Raw genomic sequence first — 6718 nt, forward strand, 5'->3', positions numbered from 1 at the left:
TGGTGTTTTTTTTTTTTTTTTAAAGTATATCATGACATCATGGCCGGCAGTGGCGTCACGCTCCTCCGCCACTTCTCCCTTGTGAGTGTTGCCCTCCGTGGTGATGTCACGGCCGTGCTGGGGCTCTGCGGAGGGAGGGCTTTGCCCCTGGGGTGGGAGGCGATGATGTGATGTGACATCACATGCCCCCCCCCGCCCCCCACCCCCCCGACGCTGCGGGGGCCCCTTTGGGCCTGGAGACCCCCCCTGGGGCTGGGCCCCACGTCCTGAACCCACCCTCGCCACCGCCAGTGCCCAGGTGAGGGGGGGACGGAGGGTTCGGGGAGGGGGGGGGGGGCAGATTGGGGGGGCTGGGGGGTAGATTGGAGGCTCTGGGGGGGCCATGGGGCAGGACAGGGATTTTGGGAGGGCACACTGGGGGCTCTGGGGGGCAGATTGGGGGTTCTGGGGGGCACCACGGGGCAGGGTGGGGGTTCGGGGGGGCTGTGGGTCAGACCCCCCCTAATAACTCCCATTCTCCTCCCCCTCCCAGGCAGCCTCCCCACCCCCCATAGCCACCGTGGGGTGAACAGAGCCCACCGTGAGTCTGAACCCCCTGCTGCGGGTTCGGTTCCCCCTCCCCCTCCCCGCCGTGGGTGTGGAGGGGGAGGAGCGGATGGAGCATTTGGGGCTGGGGGCCTACACCCCCGCGGGGCTGGTGCAAAACTTCCTCCGGTTCCTGCACCTCCACGTGGGGCTGCCCTGGTGAGCGGGGGGGCGCTCTGTGGGGCTGGGGGGGGGTCTCTGTGGGGCTGAGGGGGGATTTGGGGAGTTGGAGGGGGTCTCTGTGGGAGTCTGTGGGGCTGGGGTGTTCTCTGGGTGGCTGAGGAGGTCTCTGGGGTTGGGGGAGCTCTGTGGGACTGGGGGAGGGTCTCTGGGTGGTTGGGGGAGATCTCTGTGGGGCTGAGGGGGGATCTATGGGAGCGGGGGGGTGTCTGTGGGTTGGGGTGTCTCTGTGGGGCCAGGGCGGTCTCTGTGGGTCCGTGAAACGTCCCTGTGGGGTTTATGTGGTGGGGATTTGTGGGGGCTGCCTCGGGGCAGGTGTGGGGGGGGCTCCCTGGGGGCTGCCCCTGACCCCCCCGTCGCCCCCCAGGGACGCTGGGCCCCGCCTGGCCCCGCTGCCACCGCTGGTGCGTGAGCAGTGCGAGGCCGCCCGCCTGCCCGCACCCCCCCGCCTCCAGCGGCTCCGCCAGCGCCGGGCCTGCGGGGGGGCTGAATCCGCGCGACCCGCATTCGGGGCGCTCGCCGGGACATCCCGGCCCCCGGTGCCCCCCGGGAAGGACGGGGAAGGGAACGGCGACAAGGAGGAAGGGAAGAGGGGAGGGAGGACCCCAACCCCCCCCCCCCCCGAGCCGCCGTGTTCACACCCCCCGGGCGGGGTGAGGCCGCGACGCGGGCGTGACGCCACCCCCGAGGTCCGCCCCCCCACCCCAGGTCCCCCCCTACCCGCCTTCCCGCCTCACCTGAGCCCGCAGGGCCCGGAGGAGCGGCCAGAGCCGCGGGGCCGCCGCCGCCATCATGGTAGCCCTGAGGGGAGCGGGGAGAAGGGGCGAGACTAAAGGGAGGCGGCTCCGCGCAGGCGCGAAGAGGCGGGCCCGGAGACGCCGCGTCCTCCATGGAGAGTGTGGGCATTGCCAGGGCAGGGGCGGGGCCAGTAGGGCGCATGCGCAGGACGCGGAGGATAGGTGCGGAGCAATGCCGAGGCCGCCATGGGGAGTGTGGGCATTGCCAGGGCAGGGGCGGGGCCATCGGGGTGCATGCGCAGGACTCGGAGGGGGGTGCGGAGCGACGCCGCGGCCGCCATGGCGGGTGAGGGCAGCCCGTTCGGGGGCGGGCGGCGGCAGGGCGGGAAGGCTCTTTCCTCCCCTCAGCAGCCGCCGCCGCTGTCGTTGTGGAGGCGGCGCCGGTCGGGGCGGGCGCTGCCGCCGCTGCCCCCTCCTCTCCCCCCTCCTCTCCCCGCCTTCCTTCCCGCCAGCCCCTGAGGTAGGCAGGGGCTTCCCGCTGGGCGCCTTCCTCCCCGCGGCACCCCCCGCGCTGGGGACGGGGGTCCCCGAGTTCTCCCTGGTACCCCCGGACCCTCACGCACCCCCGTGTTATAAATGCCGAGGCAGCGGCGAAAATATCTTTAATAAATTTATTTGCAATAAGAACAAGCAAAAAAAACTAGGCACGCCGAGGGGCAGGGGGGGGCTTCCCACTCCGCACTGACGAGCACCGGGTGGTGCTACGTCACTCTCTTTTATAGTCCCTCCTTCACATGCGCAGCAGGGTCCCTCAAACTTTCCCGGGTTTTCTGGTGTTGCTGGGGCTCCTGGCAGGGATTCCTCCAATCTTATTTTACTTGCGCAATCCGGTGTTGCTGGGGACTTCTGATGGGGGTCCCGCCAGTAATTTTCCACCTGCTTAGCATCTGTCACTGAGGAAAAAAACCCTCCAAATTCCTTTTAACAATAAAACCATGACAAATCTCCTTGAACTTATGTACATGGCAAATTCTTAACAAAGTCATCATATTTTAACACGAATCACCACCCTATTCTTCACAATCCCTCGCCTTTTGTTTTATTAAATTGATTCGTGTTTCGGTTTCAAAACGTGCTAGGGTTTGTTGTATGGGATTTGGGTGTTCTGTTTTCTTTATTTTAAATATCATTAGTGGGTGTACCTCTCCTCCTTTGGCTAATTCAGGATCTATTGGTATTGCAGAGATTTGCATCCCTTGAACAACTGAATGAATCAATCTAATAAAACATGGAATCATACATGGTATAAACATTAGGGCAGCAAATGCACACAACAAGTAAAATAAAAGCTGTTTTACCCACGGGGCTCCAGGTAACCAGGACCATAGATCGCCATTCCAGCCACTCCATGTTTGGACAGGGACATGAGCCAGTTTTCTGATATCTGTGGTCAATTGAAGGACCACTTCTCCTACATCATCTATTTCTAGGCAACAATTGGAGACATTTAATTTTCCACATACCCCTCCCTCTTCAGCGAGCAGGTAGTCCAGGACCATGCGATGTTGGAGGATCGCAGTGCGCATCTGCTGAGCCTGTTGAGCTAAAAGATCTATGGCATTAGCAGTTTTATTCGTAATGATTTCTAAAACTGCTTGCAGTCTAGTTATACGATTCAAATTATAAATTGGTTCTCTTGCCCCTGATATTGGTTCATTAGGGTTCCAGGTGGCAGGTCCATAGAGTTTAATTATTCTCTCAGGAGGCCACTCATTTTCCCCCCACTTTTGTGTTCCACCTATTCTGAAATCAATGGATCGCTTACAACGGGTAATACTCTTATTTCCTAATTTTATTCCTAATTGGGGGCCATCTGCCTCTGGAAGAAGGAAAAATAGAGGTCGGATAATCCCTATATAACAAATTCCTGACCAGTTCGTTGGCAATTGTTTGTAGGCAGTATGTCCGCATATCCAATAGTGGCCTTTTTTGGCCTTCGTACCTTTGGCAAATGGTCCCTCTGCAGTCCTTGGGGTTTGAAAATAAGTCGTATTTTTGTCACCCAAAGGGCTGAAAACTTCGTTTAAATTGTTATTTATCCGTATAGTACAATACCAGGACCCAGTGTCATTTTTCCATTCGCAAGTTCAATTATAAAAACTGTTTCCTCGTAGTTTGGCATATTCAGTTTCATTTTTGTCTGACCAGAACCCCTTGAATCCTTTGCTGCGTCCTTGTCCGTTAAGCCACAACCATATATAGATACCTCTATCTTTGTTAATTAATTTATGTGTAAGTGTCCATTGACACTTACTCTCTCCCACATCAACTCCTCCTTTCTGAGTTCGGTTCAGACAAAATTTACCCTTGTTAGGAAATTGAACTGGCCATTTTTCACTATCTTCCCAGGTGGTATTATTAACATCACTATAGTTACTTACAATTTGTGATGGGGAAAGCGGTACAGAAACCCACAGCCAACTTGACAATCCCAAAGGTCCCCCACAAACCCAGCAATGACTTAAATTGAAAGTTTTACTTATAGTTTTTGCTAACAGAACAAACTCATTCTCTTCAAAGGGGTCAGATAAGCTGGTAGTGTTTTGACCCTTTTTAGCCATCACGAGGCCAACACACAAAATGAGGGGAAAAAGCCAGTCGCCATAGTGAGGTCCGGTATGGCACATTTTTCTGTTTATCCCTGGACCCATTGGGTTGCTGCCAACGGTCGGGTTTGTGTCTTCTTAACAGCAAAAATGGAGGCCAACCCGGTCTTGCCCTCACTTGGACTTACTCTCAGCTTTTCCCTCACTCTCTTACTTCCCTTTTCTTTCAGTTTCTTTGTCCAACTATACAAACTGTCTTATGTTTTCATGCAAAACCGTCTAAAACCGAAAAAAAAAACCTGTGAATGTTACAACTTTTTAACATATCTACATACACACAGGGTTCATGTGGACAATTCAAGATCTTTACTACTGTTGATGTCGCTCTGTCTGTTTCAGTAAGTCCAGTTCTATTTTAGCTTTGTTGTATTTGAAGCTTCAAATCTCCAGGCGTTGACTCGATCTTCCAATCTGATTCACCTGTGACTGGTCCTTTCACCCTGGAAATATGAGTCCATCCTCTTTCAGCAGTTCTTACAGCTGTCTCCGTAGTCAACAATACCAGGAATGGTCCTTCCCACCTAGAAGATAAGCTTTCCTCCTTCCAAGTTTTAATCATTACTTTACAAATATAGTCAGGGGATAGTTGGTTAAGTAGCATATAGGGGTTTGCTACCACAGGGAAACGAGCCACAGTTCGCTGATTCACAGCCCTTAAATCTTGCACCAATCTGTAAGATCCGTCTGATTTTAAAACTGGTAAAATAGGTGTATTACGTGGAGACATGCAAGGTTCCAATGTGCCTTTACTTAGTAATTCATCTATTATTTGTTTCAACCCCTCTCGACCCTTTAGGGGAATGGGGTATTGTTTTATCCAAATTGGTGTCTCCGGATCAATTAAATTAATTTTAATAGGCTTTATTTCAAGTTTTCCAGTCTCTCCTTTTGTATACCAGACCTTCGGATCTATTTGTTGTTTGTCTTTTTCTGTTAATGTATAAATTTTTAGTTCTTTTTCTTGTATTATTACTAATTTTAACTCCGTAATTAAATCTCTTCCCAGAAGGTTATTTTCAGCCTCTGGTAGCAACAGTAAATCCCCTATAACGATACGGGGTTGGGATTCTATTTTTCTACATCCCCGACACTTGGTACTTTAAATGGTTCCTCTTTAGCTCCTACTACTAGAGCAGTTTCTTTTTTCACTTTACATCCCCTCAGAATGTTTTTCACAGGTGATTTTTCGGCACCCACATCTACTAAAAACTCAAACTCCTCTCTCTGGGGACCTAATTTCAATTTTATCAAGGGCTCCTCTGATGTCTTTGTCCCAGGAAATAGAGCCCCTGACACCCCTATTCTTCTCTAAACATCCTTTCATCCCGCTCTCGCTTTCTACAATTCCGTTGTAAATGTCCCTTCTTTCCACAATAATAGCAGGCTGATGTGTTTTCCTCAATTACTGTCCCTCTCTTTTCACCACCTAACGCTCCAGGTGATTCATTAGGGCGAGATCTCGGAGGCTTCTCCTCTCTCCGCTGAGTTTCTCTGACTGCTGCAACAAGTATTTTTACCTTCACTCTCTGTTTTTCTTCATCCCTTCTAACATATACCTTCTGTACTTCTCTCAACAGCTCCTGCAGACCCTGATCTTGCCAGTCATCTAACCTTTTTAATTTCTCTCTGGTATCACCCCACGATTTGGCCACGAACTGAGTTTTCAGTAAAGCCTCTCCCACCGGGGAGGTCGGGTCTACCCCCGAACATATTTGTAAAATCTGTTGCTTGCTCTCTGCTTTATTCCCCGGCCGGGCTCCTCCAGCACCGTGCTCAGACCGCAGCACTCGGCGCAGCCCCCGCGGGGGTGCAGCCGCCGTCGGGCCCCCTCCCTGTGGTGCCGCGGGGGGGCCGGGTCCTGGTGCGGGGTCGTGCCGCGGTCCCGGGGGCCGCCCGCCGCCGCCAACGCCTTCCCAAACCTCTGCCCCACTATTTGTTGTTTGTTTCTGTTTTTCTTGGTTGCTGGTTCTGCTAGTTGATGGAGGGGAAGGAGCGGTAAGCTTTGGTTCCTCATCCTCTGAGCTTCCCTCATGAGGAGGAGGAAGATTTTCTAAAGGTTCCCATTCTTTTTCTTTGAAAGTTTCCTTATTAGTGGTTTTATTCTTTAGTAATAGGATTTTTGATGTTATTCGGGAACCTCTCCACACCTGAGCATAGTTACATTCTTCTTGATTATAGGGTTTTTTATTGTGTACATATGAATTTAATGCCTGACATGTCCAATCGTCCGTAGTTCCAAATTTTGGCCAAAATAAATCATCAGATTTGATAGGTTCTTTGGTCCACTCGACCATGCAATACTGAATCATTTTTTCTTTACTTTTTCCTTTTGTTTCAGGCCAATTATACCAATTTTTTAGCATACAACCCAGGGGACTGTCCTGAGAAATATCGGGCAAATCGCTCCCTCTCTGGGAACCTCTCCGTGGGTTCCCCGAGCCGCGGGATTTACTCCCTTTCTGGCCCATAGTCTTTGCCGGCGTCCTGAGATAAGACTGATCCCGTAAACCCTAGGATAATGCCTATCCTGAAAACCCTTGCCTGAGTCCT

Source organism: Strix aluco, chromosome 6, assembly GCF_031877795.1.
Source record: "Strix aluco isolate bStrAlu1 chromosome 6, bStrAlu1.hap1, whole genome shotgun sequence".
Classification (NCBI taxonomy): domain Eukaryota; kingdom Metazoa; phylum Chordata; class Aves; order Strigiformes; family Strigidae; genus Strix; species Strix aluco.